This window comes from Arachis ipaensis, chromosome B8 (genome assembly GCF_059453495.1).
Source record: "Arachis ipaensis isolate K30076 ecotype BB chromosome B8, ASM5945349v1, whole genome shotgun sequence".
Taxonomy (NCBI): domain Eukaryota; kingdom Viridiplantae; phylum Streptophyta; class Magnoliopsida; order Fabales; family Fabaceae; genus Arachis; species Arachis ipaensis.
The window spans coordinates 81,322,540-81,339,613 of NC_142443.1; the positions used below are offsets into that span (position 1 = coordinate 81,322,540).

Sequence of the window (17,074 nt, forward strand, 5' to 3'; positions counted from 1 at the left end):
TTTATGTAAATTCTTTTGGTTGCATTGAAATGTATTTATTTGATTCACTGTGTTTTGTTTGATCATGTGTTTATGTTGTTGGTATAGGCATCTGTATTCAGAGGTTAATTTTTTCGACCCCTTTGTGATTTTGATCCAGGAAACATTGGAAATGTGTTATTAATTGAGTACCATCATGGAATATCACTCAGAACTTGATGATGATTTTTACTTTATTGGCATGGAATTTGAGTCTATAGATGCAGTAATCGAATTTTACAACATCTGCGGGAAAAAGAGTTAGCTTTGACTGGAGGAATAGGAGTTTGAAAAAGAATACCTATCCGAAAGAGCAAAGTCGAAGAGCAGAGCCGAATCTAACATTGATGAAACAAGAAAGACCTATCTGAAAAGATCTGTAGGGTGCAAAGCTAGGATGATTGCCTCTTTCGATGTTGGTGGTAGTTGGATTGTTAGGGTAGTTGAGCTTGAAGACTGTCACAAACTAAACTACACTAATTCGAGGTTATCAAAGAGAAATAAGGTTATTTCTATGCAGGTTAAAAGGACTTGCCAAATTGATTGTCAAGTTGGAATTTAAGTGTGTAAAACATTACAGAAGCTGCTTAATCATGCCGGTGATGACTGGAAATTTGCACAACACAAATTCCCCTGGCAAGTGTACCGAATCGCCAAGTAATAACTCACTGTTGAGTGAGGTCGATCCCACAGGGATTGATGGATTAAGTAATTTTAGTTAGGTGATTTATCTAGTCAAGCAAATATTTGATGATTTTGCGTAATGGAATGAACAGAATGTAATTGACAAAGACAGTAAATATGCTGAATCTAAATTGCTGAATAGTAAAGAGCTTAAAGTAAATTATGTAATAGTAAAGAGCGAAAACTTAAATGACAAGAAATTAAAGAGCTGAAACTTAAATAGGAAGAAAGTAAAAGCAAGAATGTAATTGGCAATAAAATGTAAATTGCATGAATTGTAAAGGGGTTCTGGGTGCTAGAAGTCAAAGGAATTAGGAAATTCAAAGCAATTGAAATGAAGAACAACAATGGGTGAGATTCGTTAGGGATTGGAGATATTATGATCCTTCATGAATTAATGGGTCTCAACTTCATTCTCAATCATATGAAGTAGATATATGGCGGATTGTAAATAATTGAGTTCCAATTCCTTGGCAACCCAATTTCTCTTAACACAATCAATTGCTAATTCCTTGATCTAATTGTTCATGAGAAGACGTTAAGTTTAAATTTCTAATCCATAAGCCACAAAACCCTTAGGATCTCAATTCAAAGAGGTTATATGTCACGTACCAACTAAGAATGTGTTGATCAAAAGAGTTATGAGGGAGAAGCTTCAAACTGAATCCTATGATCCCTTTTCCAAGGCTCACATAGAGATTCAAGTAGATCCAAACCCCCTTTCGGTAGTGAATGGATCTATGAAGCACAAAAGCTTTCCCTTAGCTACAACAAGCGGATTGAGAAGAAGAAGAAGAATTGCATTAATTCATTGGAATTACAATAGAGCTCCTCCCCCTAATGATTGGGGATTTAGTTGATCATTGCTCTCAAAACAATTGAAATAAATTGAAAATTGCATGAAAGTAAACCAAATGTGGCATTAAAGTAATACCTTGAGTGTGTCTGGATGTTGGTGAGGATGTTGGCGTTGGTGTGGCTAACGCTCCAAATGTGGCATGGTCGCTGGCGTTAGTGCTGGCATTAGTGTGGCTAATATTGCCACTAACGCCACAAATCATCCTTGTCCAACGTTATCGCTGGCGTTAGTGTGGCTAACGCTACCACTAACTCCACAATTCTCCTTGGCCTAGCGTTATTGCTGGAATTAGTGTGGCTAACGCTGCTTTGTCCTTGCCCAACGTTGCCCCTGGCATTAGTGCGGTTAACGTTGCCACTAATGCCACCATCCTCATTGATCCAGCGTTATCGCTGGCGTTAGTGGGCTAACGTTGCCACTAACGCTACAACCTCCTTGAAGCTGGCGTTAATGTGGGCGTTACCAGCATTGGTAACGCCACCAATCCCTGCTTTCCTCTGCTTCTTCTTCCCTATCATCAATCAAACAAGTGCATCAAAACTTTGCTGAAATCACAAGATATTTCATCATTCATTGCATCCATCAGTTCTTGCATAAATCTCATGAAAATGATTATAATTCACTAATGTTTGATGAATCAAGACATGCATAGATAACTCATCCAAATGCTTGCTTATTACCAAAGAAGCGCATGAAACTAAGTTATAAACTAACTAAAATATCTTGTAAAACTAACCAAGATGCCTTGGCATCATCCGGCGGGCCTAATGACCTTAGTTTTTGGGAGAAAGATGTGAGGCATTTCATTGATTTCGATAGGAGGTCAATTGGGAAAGGAGACGATGGTAAAGTAGTGATGGACTACTTCAGACTGATGAAGGAGCAAGACAATCGTTTTTATTATGAAGTTGATTACGACAAAGAATGTTCGAATTAGTCTGATATTTTTTGCTAATCCTCGAAGCATTGTCACCAATGAGTACTTTGGGAATGTTATTAGCTTTGACACAACATACCTAACAAAAGAGTATGTCATTTGCTGTCTTTGTCAAGATTAACCATCATGGATAATCTATACTTCATGGATGTGGGTTACTTAACTCTAAAGAAAAGGCTTCGTTTGTGTGGTTGTTTAATTCTTGGGTGAACTATATGCTTGGACATCCTCCAGTAGCTATTGTAACTGACCAGTGTCCCTTTATGGGAGCTACTATCACTACAATAAATTAGCAGAATAGCGATCGACTTAGCGACCGATTTAGCAACCGATTCTGGTGGTCGCTAAAACATTGGTCACTAATTAGAAAATAGCGACCAACTTAGGTTGCTAACCATTAGCGACCGATTTTTGAGCAAGGCCACTAAACCTTCACCAAAGAGTATCGGTCGCTAAATCGGTCGCTAACATAATCGGTCGCTAAATGGTGACCAAATTTTGCGTCGCTAAATCGGTCACTGAGTAAATCGGTTGCTAAATGGCGACCCACTTTTTGGTCGCTAAATCGGTCGCTAAATTGGTCGCCATGAAATCAGTCGCTAAATTGGTTGCTAATTCCTGAACTAAAAATATAAATCGGTCGTTGTTCCTAATTTTATAATTATAAATTTTTACTAATTTTACATTTACAACTATTAAAACTTAATTTTCATAAATAATTATATTTCCACAAAATTTAACAAGAATCAAGAATAGATTAATTTTTTAAATAAATACCAAAACATTCACAATGTCTACATAGAAATATAGAATTTAAAATATTGAAAATTCTTAAATACATCAGATTTACGATCCACAATCTAAGACTAACACATTGTAAAAATAATTCATGAACAACATAACTATACTTTATCTAATATCTATTTAGACCTAGCAACTATATCTATCTCAGCTTGTACACTCTGGCATAACTCGAACCTCTTTTAAAGCCACCACATGTCAAAAATTGGTATGCATTTTTTGCTTTTTCCTCCCTCATTCTCTCTAATAAATCAACAGCTGAAAGAAGGAAATATTTAGAATAAAGTTGATACAATTCAGCTGCAACTATTAGTTTGAAGTGAATCCTCTTAATTAAGATCATAACTATATATAAATAATGGTTTAAATTCTAAAACATGTCATTGGGATGATAAATGGATGAATACATTATACGTACTTAGTAGTATCAAATAAAATATCACCTTTAGTATCAATAGAACTACGTTTGAATAATTGGAAATCCTCATAGCTCTTTCTTGTTGAAGATGTTCCCCATCGTCAATGTCCTCAATAATGTTGCTGTCAGATGCCACTATGGAATCGACTTCATCAAATGATTTGAGAGTAGCAATTTTCTTTTCATAATACTCTTTCTCCCCTATAAACATTGTACAATCTTAGTTCAAATTAAAATTAAACATATAAATAGAATGTCATTCAAGAACAAATTTACAGCACTTAATTAAGTTTCTTATATGACATTTAATTAAGTTTCTTGAATGACATTTAAATGTCTAATATTTTTCTTACAGCACTTAATTAAATGTAACTTGAAGCCTTACTCATTGAAACAGTGCAGATCCTCAAATTCCGCGAAGAGGAAGGAACACATGAGGGGAAAATTTGCAGGTGTTGCCTCTAGAGCTCCGTCTACAGTTGAAAGATGGACTATTCATTATTCATTAATATGTTCATTCTATTCTTAGTTTCATGTAGTACAGTCACACTCACGACGGCACTAATTAATTCCATTTCCATGGCTTCGTGTCTCAGTCACCATCAATTTGAAATGCACTACTCAATTATATGTTTGGATTATAAACTTTAGGTTTAAGTAGGTTGTGCAATCTAAGAATTTTTCTACAAAGAAATCATGGATGGACAAAAAGTGGCGGCAAGCAGTGTTAGCCCTCAAGATCGATTATTCACGCCATCGTACTTTTACTCTCCATATACTTTTCCATGTATGCAGCTAATTAATTAGTATAATCTCATTCAAAAGCATAAACAAAAAACTTTGTATAAAACAAATACTGTTCTCACCGCAGGTGCTGCCTCCAGAGCTCCGTCTGAAGTTGAAAAAGTCACATGCATAAGTCCGTTCTCCCCTTCACTAGCTAGTGGCCAAATATTTTATCACATGCACTGACACCATTCCCTGTTTTATTCTTTATACTCTTCTCTTCTCTACACTTCTTATCAATATCAGATTCTCTCAATATAAATAAGTAGAACTATTGGCATTAAACTTTTATATTATATTGTAGCCATGTATCCGGTTCACGTAGAGTAGGAAAAGACAAAATGGATAAGGAATGGTATATAAAAGAATTAGTAGTTTATACATTATCAATACACTGAGTAGCTACTAACACATACAATAATGCATGAATTGATGATATATATGATATATGTGTTATTTAATTAATCCAAGTACTAGAGCTATATATTTGATACAACTTTTTTGCTCTTATCAACCAATGAAATGAAACCCTTAACAAGCTCCTCCTTAATCATGAATTGAACAAAAGCCGCAAAAACACTATGTACTATCATGAATAGAACATACTTGCATAGTTGTCCAACATGCAAGAGTCAAAGGTATGAAACTCTGCTTCCTTGAATGAATGCAAAACAACATCCATACTCATGATCGCTATATATATATATATATATATATATATATATATATATATATATATATATAGGTTTTACCCTGACAACCAGTAAGAGATATGTTGAAATGGTTGCTCCAAGTTTTGCTAATGCTCCCAGGTGAAAGACTTTGAGAGATGAGTGTATGCGTTTAGAAATAAAGAAGAGTTAAATTGAATTTCAACAAATATGACACAGATCAATGTAATTTTCCATTAAACAAATTAAAAGGGGCTTCTAACTGTGCTCTATACCTCCAGAAATATGACAACTCTAAAATAGCATATAGTTTTCTTTCAATATGACAAATCTAAAACTCAGTATGAAAGATCATGACTGTAGCTGCAGGAGGTATAAAGTCAGTTTCTTAATGAAAAAGGACAATGGGGCCTGATGAATGGGATTTTGCGGTGATTTAGAATTTTTCAAAACAAGAATCATTTCGTCGATAGTATAGTTCAAACCGGCTATTAGATCCCGTCAATCAGAGTTTAATTCAATTTAAAATAACCGAGAGTAATTAAACCTCGGGTCATCTTCCCTAGGAACTAGTGACAACGAGCGTACAATTTTGGTTGTGAAAATCAAGGGGGTTTCAATAATAAGGTGAACAATTAAAGGAATAAAAGAACAATCAAAATTACAATTAATAAACTAATAAAGGAATAAAAGAACTATCTATGTCATATGGACAAGTAGTGCTTTAAAATGATGAAAATGTGGTTCAAAACATAAATGGAACCTTGACTTAGGATGAGTTATGGAATCGCATCCTTGTCATAACTGATGAGGGAAAGACGATTCCACACAAACTCACCGGCAAGTGTACCAGATCGCATCAAGTAGTAATAACTCACAAGAGTGAGGTCGATCCCACTGGGATTGATAGATCAAGCAAGTTTAGTGAGGTGATTAGTCTAGTTAAGCTAACAGTGGTGAATTGGGTGAAATTGATTCAGCAGAAAGTAAATTGCAGTGAATGTAAAGTGCAGAATGTAAATCAATAGAAGCTTAAAGAGTAAGAAAAGTAAATTGCAGCAAATATAAAGGGAGTTGGGTGCAGGAAAATTAAAGAAAGTAGTAGATCAGAACTCAGAACAATTGCAGAAGCTTAAAATTGCATGAAAGTAAATTGGCAGAGAGACAAAGATACAGGAAATTTAAATTGCATAGAAATTAAACTCAGCTCAAGCAAACTCAAATATAAAATTGCAGAAAGAAAAATTTGCAGAAGAGGATTATCAGAAATTGAAATTGCATAAGCGAAATTGAAGTCAATATTGGAATGTAAAAGTGCATAAAAATAAAAGTGTTTCAATAGAGCCTTCTATTCTACTCTTACTCCTACTCCTACTGCTGCCTGCTACTACTGTAGCCTAAATAAATCTCTACTAAAATGCAACTGATGCCTTTATATAGGTGATGAGCGGATAATTTATACGCTTTTTGGCATTATTTTTATATAGTTTTTAGTATGTTTTAGTTAATTTTTATTATATTTTTATTAGTTTTTATTTAAAAATTACATTTCTGGACTTTACTATGAGTTTGTGTTTTTCTGTAATTTCAGGTATTTTCTGGCTGAAATTGAGGGACCTGAGCAAAAATCTGATTCAGAGGCTGAGAAAGGACTGCAGATGCTGTTGGATTCTGACCTCCCTGCACTCGAAATGAATTTTCTGGAGCTACTGAAGTCCAATTGGCGCGTTCTCAATTGCGTTGGAAAGTAGACATCCTGGGCTTTCCAGTAATATATAATAGTCCATATTTGATGACGCAAACTGGCGTTTAAACGCCCACTTTCTACCCTATTCTGGCGTTAAACGCAAGAACTAGCATAAAAGTTGGAGTTAAACGCCCAAACTGGCACAAAAGCTGGTGTTTAACTCCAAAAAAAATCTCTACATGTGAAAGCTTCAATGCTCAGCCCAAGCACATACCAAGTGGGCCCCGGAAGTGGATTTCTACACTAACTATTCTAGCTTACTCATTTTCTGTAACCTTAGGTCACTAGTTCATTATAAAAACCACTTTTAGAGATTCATTTTGTACCTCATGACATTTTACATCAGAACTTGTATTCTCTACGGTATGAGTCTCTAAAATCCATGGTTGGGGGTGAGGAGCTCTGCTGTGTTTCGATGAATTAATGCAATTACTACTGTTTTCCATTCAATCACGCTTGTTCCTATTCTAAGATATTCACTCGCACCTCAACCTGATGAATGTGATGATCCGTGATACTCATCGTTATTCTCACCTATGAACGCGTGCCTGACAACCACCTCTGTTCTATCTGCAAAAGCTTGAGTGCATATCTCTTGGGTTTCTAATCTAAGATTAGAACCTTCGTAGTATAGGCTAGAATTATTGGCAGCCATTCTTGAGATCCGGAAAGTCTAAACATTGTCTGTGGTATTTCGAGTAGGATCTGGGATGGGATGATTGTGACGAGCTTCAAACTCGCAAGTGCTGGGCGTAGTGACAGACGCAAAAGGATCAATGGATCCTATTCCAATATGAGTGAGAACCGACAGATGATTAGCTGTGCAGTGACAGCGCATTTGGACCATTTTCACTGTGAGAACGGATGGTAGCCATTGACAACGGTGATCCACCAACATACAGCTTGCCATGGAAGGAGCCTTGCGTGCGTGAAGAAGAAGACAGTAAGAAAGCAAAGATTCAGAAAACAGAGCATCTCCAAAACCTCAACCTGTTCTCCATTACTGCATAACAAGTGTTTATTTCATGTTCTTTTACCTTTTACAATTAAAACTAAGAATCATTACAGATATCCTGACTAAGAATTACAAGATAACCATAGCTAGCTTCAAGCCAACAATCTCCGTGGGATCGACCCTTACTCACGTAAGGTATTATTTGGACGACCCAGTGCACTTGCTGGTTAGTTGTGCGGAATTGCAAAAGTGTGATTGTGATTTCGTGCACCAAGTTTTTGGCGCCATTGCCGGGGATTGTTTGAGTTTGGACAACTGACGGTTTATTTTATTTCTTAGATTAGGAATAATTTATTTTTGTTGGTTTAGAGTCACTAAATTTGAGTCTTTTATTTGAGTTTAGTTTTATATTTTAAGTTTGGTATCAATTGCATGTTTTTATTTTGCTTTCATTTTTTCGAATTACATGTTGTTAGTTCTTTATTGATCTTCAAGTTATTCTTGTTTATTTTTCTTGTTTGATCTTTAGTCTTTCTTGTTTTGTGTCTTTCCTTGTTTTTCTTGAGCATTTTAGAATTATTAGTGTCTAAAGTATAAAAATTTTTAAGTTTGGTGTCCTTTGTGTCCCTATTTCCTTAATAATTTTCAAAATTTGTTCTTGGTGTTCATCTTGACTTTCAAAGTGTTCTTGGTGTTCATCTTGACACTCAAAGTTTTTTTTGTCTGTTTTCTTTGTTTTGATCTAAAAATTCTAAGTTTGGTGTCATTTTATTGTTTTTCTCTTTCCTCATTAAATTAAAAAATATCTTTTCTCTTATTTTACTTGATTTTCGAATTCTACCTTTAAAAATTCATATTTTTATTTTAAAACTTCTTATTTTATCTTATCTTAGTTTGGAATTTCAAAATTCAAATCTTTTTCAAAAATCATATCCAAGATTTTTCAAATTTTCTTAATTAATCAAGTATTTTAGTTTTCGAAACTTTTATTTTATTTTCCAATTATTTTATTTTATTTTATTCGGTTACTTTTAATTAAATAAAATAAAAATAAAAATATAATTTATCTGCAATTCATATCAATCCCTTTTTTTCATCATGGACATAAGTGGAAATGAACAGTCCAGAAGGACTCTGGGGTCATATGCTAACCCCATTACAGCTGCATATGGGAGTAGCATCTGTATACTTCCCATCAAAGCAAGCAGTTTTGAGCTAAATCCTCAGCTCATTATCATGGTGCAGCAAAATTGCCAGTATTCCGGTCTTCCATAGGAAGAACCTACTGAGTTTCTGGCACAGTTCTTACAAATTGCTGACACAGTACGTGATAAAGAAGTGGATCAGGATGTCTACAGATTATTACTATTTCCATTTACTATAAAAGATCAAGCTAAGAGGTGGTTAAATAACCGGTACCCACAGTAAGCATAAAAACATAGAAACCGTTATCAGACAAATTCCTGAATCAATTTTACCCTCCAAAAAGGATGACACAGCTGAGGCCGGACATCCAAGGCTTTAAACAAAAGGATCATGAATCCCTTTATAATGCCTAGGAGAGGTACAGAGGGATGCTAAGGAAATGTCCCTCTGAAATATTTTCAGAGTGGGTACAGTTAGACATCTTCTACTATGGGCTTACAGAAAAAGCTCAATTATCTCTAGACTACTCAGCTAGTGGATCTATACACATGAGAAAGACGATTGAAGAGGCTCAAGAACTCATAGATACGGTTGCTATAAATTAACATCTGTACTCAAGCAGTGAGTCCTCCATAAAAGAAGAGGCTAGGGCAGTAACTACTGATCCTAATCCTCAAGAACAGATTGTTGAACTTAATCAGCAATTGTTCCTTATGACAAAACAATTAGCAGAATTTAAAGAGATACTCCAAGACACTAAAAATGCTAACAAGAATATGGAAGCACAATTGAATCAGACAAGACAACAGCTATCTAAACAGATAACAGAAGAATGCCAAGCTGTTTAACTAAGGAGCGGGAAGACATTGAATAATTCAGCTCAAAGTAGCAAAAAGCCAAGAAAGGAACAACTGACAGAGAATGACCAAACCACTGTCCAAAATCCCTCTGAGGACAGCAAGAGCCCAGAGAGGAATAATTCTGGCGTTCAAACGCCAGAAAAGGGTGAAAAATTGGCGTCAAACGCCCAGTGAATGCCCACTTCTGGCGTTCAAACGCCAGAAAAAGGGAGAAAAGTTGGCGTTAAACGCCCATTCCTTGCCCAGTTCTGGCGTTCAAACACCAGAAAAGGGTAGAAAATTGGCGTTAAACGCCCATCCAACCTCTACTCCTAGTGTTCAAACGCCAGCGAGGGATCAGACACCTACAAGTGCTGATTGTAACCCTCCTAAGATGGCTTCTCAACCTGCCTCTGTAGGAAATAAACCTGCAGCAAATGAGGTTGAGGAATACAAAGCCAAGATACCTTATCCTCAGAAACTCCACCAAGCGGAACAGGATAAACAATTTGCCCTCTTTGCAGACTACCTCAGGACTCTTGAAATAAAGATCCCGTTTGCAAAGGCACTTGAGCAAATACCCTCTTATGCTAAGTTCATGAAAGAAATCTTAAGTCATAAGAAGGATTGGAGAGAAACTGAAAAAGTTTTCCTCACTGAAGAATTCATTGCAATCATTCTGAAAAGCTTACCAGAGAAGCTTAAAGATCCCGGAAGCTTTATGATACCATGCACATTAGAGGGTGCTTGTACCAAAACAGCTCTATGTGATCTTGGGACAAGTATCAACCTAATACCTGCATTCACTATCAGAAAGCTTGGCTTGACTGAAGAAGTCAAACCAACCCGAATATGCCTCAAACTGGCTGATGGCTCCATTAAATATCCATCAGGTATAATTGAGGACATGATTGTCAAGGTTGGGCCATTTTCCTTTTCCACTGACTTTGTAGTGCTGGAGATGGAGGAGCACAAGGATGCAACTCTCATTCTAGGAAGACCTTTCATAGCAACTGGACGAACTCTTATTGATGTATGAAAAGGGGAAGTGACCCTGAGAATCAATGAGAATGAGTTCAAGTTAAATGCTGTCAAAGCTATGCAGCATCCAGACACATCAAATGACTGCATGAGCGCTGATATTATTGACTCTTTGGTAGAAGAGATCAATATGACTGAGAGTCTCGAATCAGAGCTAGAGGACATCTTTAAAGATGTTCAGCCTGATCTGGAGGAGCCAGAGGAAATAAAAGAACCTCTGAGAATTCCTCAGAAAGAGGATAAGTCTCCTAAACCCGAGCTCAAACCACTACCACCATCCCTGAAATATGCATTTATGGGAGAAGGTGACACTTTTCCGGTTATCATAAGCTCTGCTTTAAATCTACAAGAAGAGAAAGCACTAATTCAAGTGCTAAGGACACACAAGACAACTCTTGGGTGCTCCATAAGTGATCTTAAGGGCATTAGCCCAGCAAGATGCATGCACAAGATCCTATTGGAGGATGATGCTAAGCCAGTGGTTCAACCACAGAGGTGGCTAAACCCATCCATGAAGGAGGTGGTGCAGAAAGAGGTTACCAAGCTACTGGAGGCTAGGATCATTTATCCTATTTCTGATAGCCCCTGGGTGAGCCATGTCCATGTTGTCCCCAAGAAGGGAAGTATGACAGTGGTTCATATTGAAAAGAATGAACTGGTTCCTACAAAAATAGTTACAGGGTGGCGTATGTGTATTGATTACAGAAGGCTCAATACAGCCACCAGGAAGGATCACTTTCCTTTACCATTCATAGACCAGATGCTAGAGAGACTAGCAGGTCATGAATATTACTACTTTTTGGATGGCTATTCAGGTTACAACCAAATTGCAGTGGATCCTCAGGACCAAGAGAAAACAGCATTCACAGGTCCTTCTGGAGTATTTGCCTATAGAAGGATGCCTTTTGGTCTGTGCAATGCACCTGCAACCTTTCAGAGGTGCATGCTCTCTATCTTCTCTGATATGGTAGAGAAATTTTTGGAAGTCTTCATGGATGACTTTTCAGTATTTGGAGACTCATTCAGCTCCTGCCTTGACCATTTGGCACTTGTTTTGAAAAGATGCTAAGAGACCAACCTAGTTTTAAACTGGGAAAAATGTCACTTTATGGTGACTGAAGGAATTGTCCTTGGGCTTAAAATTTCAAATAAGGGAATAGAGGTGGATCAAGCTAAAGTGGAGGTAATTGACAAATTACCACCACCTGCCAATGCTATGACAATCAGAAGCTTTCTGGGGCATGTAGGATTCTATAGGAGGTTTATAAAGGATTTTTCAAAAATTGCAAAACCTCTGAGCAATCTGCTAGCTGCTGACACGTCATTTGTGTTTGACACACAGTGTCTGCATGTGTTTGAAACTCTGAAAGCTAAGCTGGTCACAGCACCAGTTATTTCTGCACCAGACTGGACATTACCATTCGAACTAATGTGTGATGCCAGTGACCATGCCATTGGTGCAGTGCTGGGATAGAGGCATAACAAGCTTCTACATGTTATTTACTATGCCAGCCGTGTTCTAAATGACGCACAAAAAAACTACACAACCACAGAAAAAGAGTTGCTTACAGTGGTTTATGCCATTGACAAGTTTAGATTCTATTTAGTAGGTTCAAAGGTGATTATGTATACTGACCATGCTGCTCTTAAATATCTACTCACAAAGCAGGATTCAAAACCCAGGCTCATAAGATGGATGTTGCTTCTGCAAGAGTTTGATATAGAAATAAGAGACAGAAAAGGGACAGAGAACCAGGTAGCTGATCACCTGTCCCAAATAGAACCAGTAGCAGGGGCGTTCCTCCCTCCTACTGAGACCTTTCCAGATGAGCAACTCTTCGCCATTCAGAAAGCACCATGGTTTGCAAACATTGCAAATTATAAAGCTGTGAGGTTCATACCCAAGGAGTACAGCAGGCAGCAAACGAAAAAACTAATTTATGATGCAAAGTACTATTTATGGGATGAACCATATCTCTTTAAGAGATGTGCAGACGGAATGATCCGCAGATGCGTGCCTAGAGAAGAGGCACAGAAGATCCTATGGTATTGCCATGGATCACAGTATGGAGGACATTTCGGAGTGAGCGAACAGCCACTAGGGTCCTCCAATGTGGCTTCTACTAGCCTACTCTCTATAGAGATGCCCGAGAGTTTGTGCGTAACTGTGACAGTTGCCAAAGAGCTGGCAACTTACCTCATGGTTATGCCATGCCTCAACAAGAGATCTTAGAGATTGAGTTGTTTGATGTATAGGGTATTGACTTCATGGGTCCTTTCCCACCATTATACTCAAACACTTACATTCTGGTGGCAGTAGACTACATATCTAAATGGGTAGAAGCAATTACCACACCCACTAATGATACTAAGACAGTGCTAAAGTTCCTCCAGAAACATATCATCAGCAGATTGGTGTCCCAGAGTACTAATCAGTGACGGGGGCACTCATTTCTGCAATAAACAGATTTACTCTGCTATGGTCCGATATGGAATTAGCCACAAAGTAGCAACTCCATATCATCCACAGACAAATAGGCATGCTGAAGTCTCTAATAAAGAACTAAAAAGAATCCTAGAATGGACTGTAATTGCTCGTAGAAGGGATTAGGCAAAAAGCTTGGATGATGCTCTGTGGGCATACAGAACATCATTCAAGACTCCTATAGGAACCTCTCCATACCAGCTTGTGTATGGCAAGGCCTGTCATCTGCCTGTGGAACTAGAATATAAGGCCTACTGGGCAACCAGATTCCTAAACCTGGATGCTAAGTTAGCTGGAGAGAAAAGATTGCTCCAGCTGAATGAACTAAAGGAATTTAGACTCAATGCTTTTGAAAATGCAAAAATTTATAATGAAAAAGCAAAACGGTGGCATGATAAAAAACTGTCATTTAGAGTCTTTGAACCAGGATAGAAGGTTCTGCTATTTAACTCTAGGCTCAAATTATTCCCCGGAAAATTAAAATCCCGGTGAAGGGGACCATATGTGATTACAAGTGTGTCACCATATGGATATGTTGAGCTTCAGGATATTGACTCTGACAAAAAGTTTATTATTAATGGACAGAGAATCAAACATTATCTTGAAAGCAATTTTGAGCAAGAATGCTCAAAACTGAGACTAGAATAAAGCTCAGTCAAGGTCCAGCTAAAGACAATAAAGAAGCGCTTACTGGGAGGCAACACAACCATTAGCAAGTTATTTACTTTTTAATTAATATTTATAGAATTTTTATATAAATTGTCTTCATGATTCTATTTTTTTCACCAATCATATCTTTATATCATATCTTTTTCAAATTTTTGAAATCCCTCCCCTCCACTTATAAATACACATTCGGCCATCCCCATCTCTCCACCATTCGAATTTGACTCTCCTTCTATCTCTCTCCTTTCTTTTCTTTTGCTTGAGGGCAAGCAAACCTTTAAGTTTGGTGTGTTTTTCCGTGATCACCGAGCTAAGACTTATTAAGATCATGGCTCCTAAGGGAAAACAAACCAATTCAAGAGGCAAGAAAGAGAATACTCCAAAGAGTCTTTGGAATCAAGAGAGGTTCTTAACCAAAGAACATGAAGACCATTACCACAAAATAATGGGTCTGAGGTCAGTGATCCCGGAAGTTAAATTTGATCTGAAAGAAGACGAATACCCAAAGATCCAAGAACAGATTCAAAACAGAGGCTGGGAAATCTAGCTAATCCTGAGACAAAGGTGGGGAGAAACATGGTTAAGGAATTCTACTCAAATCTATGGCTGACAGATAAGCAGAGAATAACTAGAACCACCTTTCATACCTTTAGAACTATGGTCAGAGGGAGGATTATTTACTTCCACTTGGACAAAATAAGAGAGGTCTTCAAACTGCCTCAACTACAAGATGATCCAGAATCCTTTAATAGGAGAATGGTGAGAGTAGATAAGGGGTTGGACCAAGTTCTAGAGGACATATGCCTCCCTGGAACTAAGTGGATAACCAACTCAAGAGAGGAGATCTCAAACCAGTCGCAAGGGGCTGGTTGGACTTCATTGGGCATTCTATACTTCCCACTAGCAACCGCTCTAAGGTCACTATCAAAAGAGCAGTGATGATTCATTGTATTATGTTGGGAAACGAAGTGGAGATTCATCATCTGATTTCTTGTGAGATTTACACAATTGCAAATAAGAACTCCACTGAAGCCGAATTGGCTTACCCAAGCTTAATCTCTCTACTGTGCAAAGATGCTGGGGTGAAGATGGGAATAGATGAGTTCATCCCAGTCGAGCACCCAATCATCAAGAAGTCAATGGAAGGACAACAAATGCAAGATAACTCCATCAAACGGAGGGCGCAGGAGTTCCTCCTAGAGATCCCTCAAATTGACTATTGGACCCGCTTAGAAGCATCTGTCACCAAGTTGCAAGAAGCTATGGATCAACTTAAGGAGGAACAACAAAATCAAAACAGCATGCTTTGCAAGCTACTTAAGGAACAGGAGAAGTAGGGGCGTGAGCTAGAGGAGCTGAAGCGCCAGAAGCTCTCCCTTGAAGAGCCAGGCGTCCCACAACTTGAAGGAGTACTTACCTCTCCCACTGCAGGTTGTTGAGTCCTAACTCTGTGATAACCTTTTATCTATTTTAAAGTACATGAGTATTAGTATTAGAGTCATTTGTCTTTATGTCTTTAATTTCCTTTCTTTTATTATTATTTATCTGCTTCTATATCTATTTTATATTATTTTAATTAAATAATAAATAAAAATTAGAGTCTATGCCTTAAAGTTATGAATGTCCCGTAATTCTTTCACCTCTCTTAAATAAAAAATGTTTTTAATTACAAAAGAAAAGGAGGTACATGAATTTCTAATTTTAAAATAGTTTAATTATTTTGATGTGGTGGCAATACTTTTTGTTTCCTGAATGATTGCTTGAACAGTGCATAGTTTTGAATTTGTTGTTTATGAATGTTAAAATTGTTGGCTCTTGAAAGAATAAAGAAAAAGGAAAAATGTTATTTGATAATTTGAAAAATCATATAATTGATTCTTGAAGCAAGAAAAAGCAGTGAATATAAAGCTTGCAAAAAAGAAAAGAAAAAAAGAGAGAAAAAGCAAGCAGAAAAAGTCAATAGCCCTTTAAACCAAAAGGCAAGGGTAATAAAAAGGATCCAAGGCTTTGAGCATCAGTGGATAGGAGGGTCCACATGAATAAAATCCTGGCCTAAGCGGCTAAACCAAGCTGTCCCTAACCATGTGCTTGTGGCGTGAAGATGTCAAGTGAAAAGCTTAAGACTGAGCGGTTAAAGTCGTGGTCCAAAGCAAAAAGAGTGTGCTTAAGAGCTCTGGACACCTCTAACCGGGGACTCTAGCAAAACTGAGTCACAATCTGAAAAGGTTCACCCAGTTATGTGTCTGTGGCATTTATGTATACGGTGGTAATACTGGAAAACAAAATGCTTAGGGTCACGGCCAAGACTCATAAAGTAACTGTGTTCAAGAATCAACATACTGAACTAGGAGAATCAATAACACTATCCGAATTCTGAGTTCCTATAGAAGCCAATCATTCTAAACTTCAAAGGATAAAGTGAGATGCCAAAACTGTTCAGAAGCAAAAAGCTAATAGCCCCGCTCATCTAATTAAGACTGATCTTCATAGATATTTTTGGAATTCATTGTATATTCTCTTCTTTTTATCTTATTTTGTTTTTAGTTGCTTGGGGACAAGCAACAATTTAAGTTTGGTGTTGTGATGAGCGGATAATTTATACGTTTTTTGGCATTGTTTTTATATAGTTTTTAGTATGTTTTAGTTAATTTTTATTATATTTTTATTAGTTTTTATTTAAAAATCACATTTCTGGACTTTACTATGAGTTTTTGTATTTTTTTGTAATTTCAGGTATTTTCTGGCTGAAATTGAGGGACCTGAGCAAAAATCTGATTCAGAGGCTGAGAAAGGACTGCAGATGCTGTTGGATTCTGACCTCCCTGCACTCGAAATGGATTTTCTGGAGCTACTGAACTCCAATTGGCGCGTTCTCAATTGCGTTGGAAAGTAGACATCATGGGCTTTCCAGTAATATATAATAGTCCATACTTGATGAGGCAAACTGGCGTTTAAATGCCCACTTTCTACCCTATTCTGGTGTTAAATGCCAGAACTGGCATAAAAACTGGAGTTAAACGA

The 17,074-nt window shown here is 37.2% G+C and overlaps 1 long non-coding RNA gene across 3 annotated transcripts; it reads right to left on the reverse strand.

Annotated features, from left to right (window-relative positions):
* Nucleotides 1-1,059: 1,059 nt before the first annotated feature.
* LOC110265542 (uncharacterized) lies at nucleotides 1,060-5,025 on the reverse strand. Of its 3 annotated transcripts, none has more exons than XR_015896814.1 (4): nucleotides 4,584-5,025; nucleotides 4,103-4,190; nucleotides 3,743-3,918; nucleotides 1,060-2,072 (listed from the first exon to the last, which is right to left on the reverse strand). It is a non-coding gene; the product is annotated as an uncharacterized LOC110265542 (long non-coding RNA). The 3 variants fall into 3 exon arrangements; XR_002351691.2 differs by lacking the exon at nucleotides 1,060-2,072 and adding an exon at nucleotides 3,411-3,557; XR_015896813.1 differs by lacking the exon at nucleotides 1,060-2,072 and having other exon boundaries at nucleotides 3,411-3,918; nucleotides 4,584-5,023.
* Nucleotides 5,026-17,074: the final 12,049 nt, after the last annotated feature.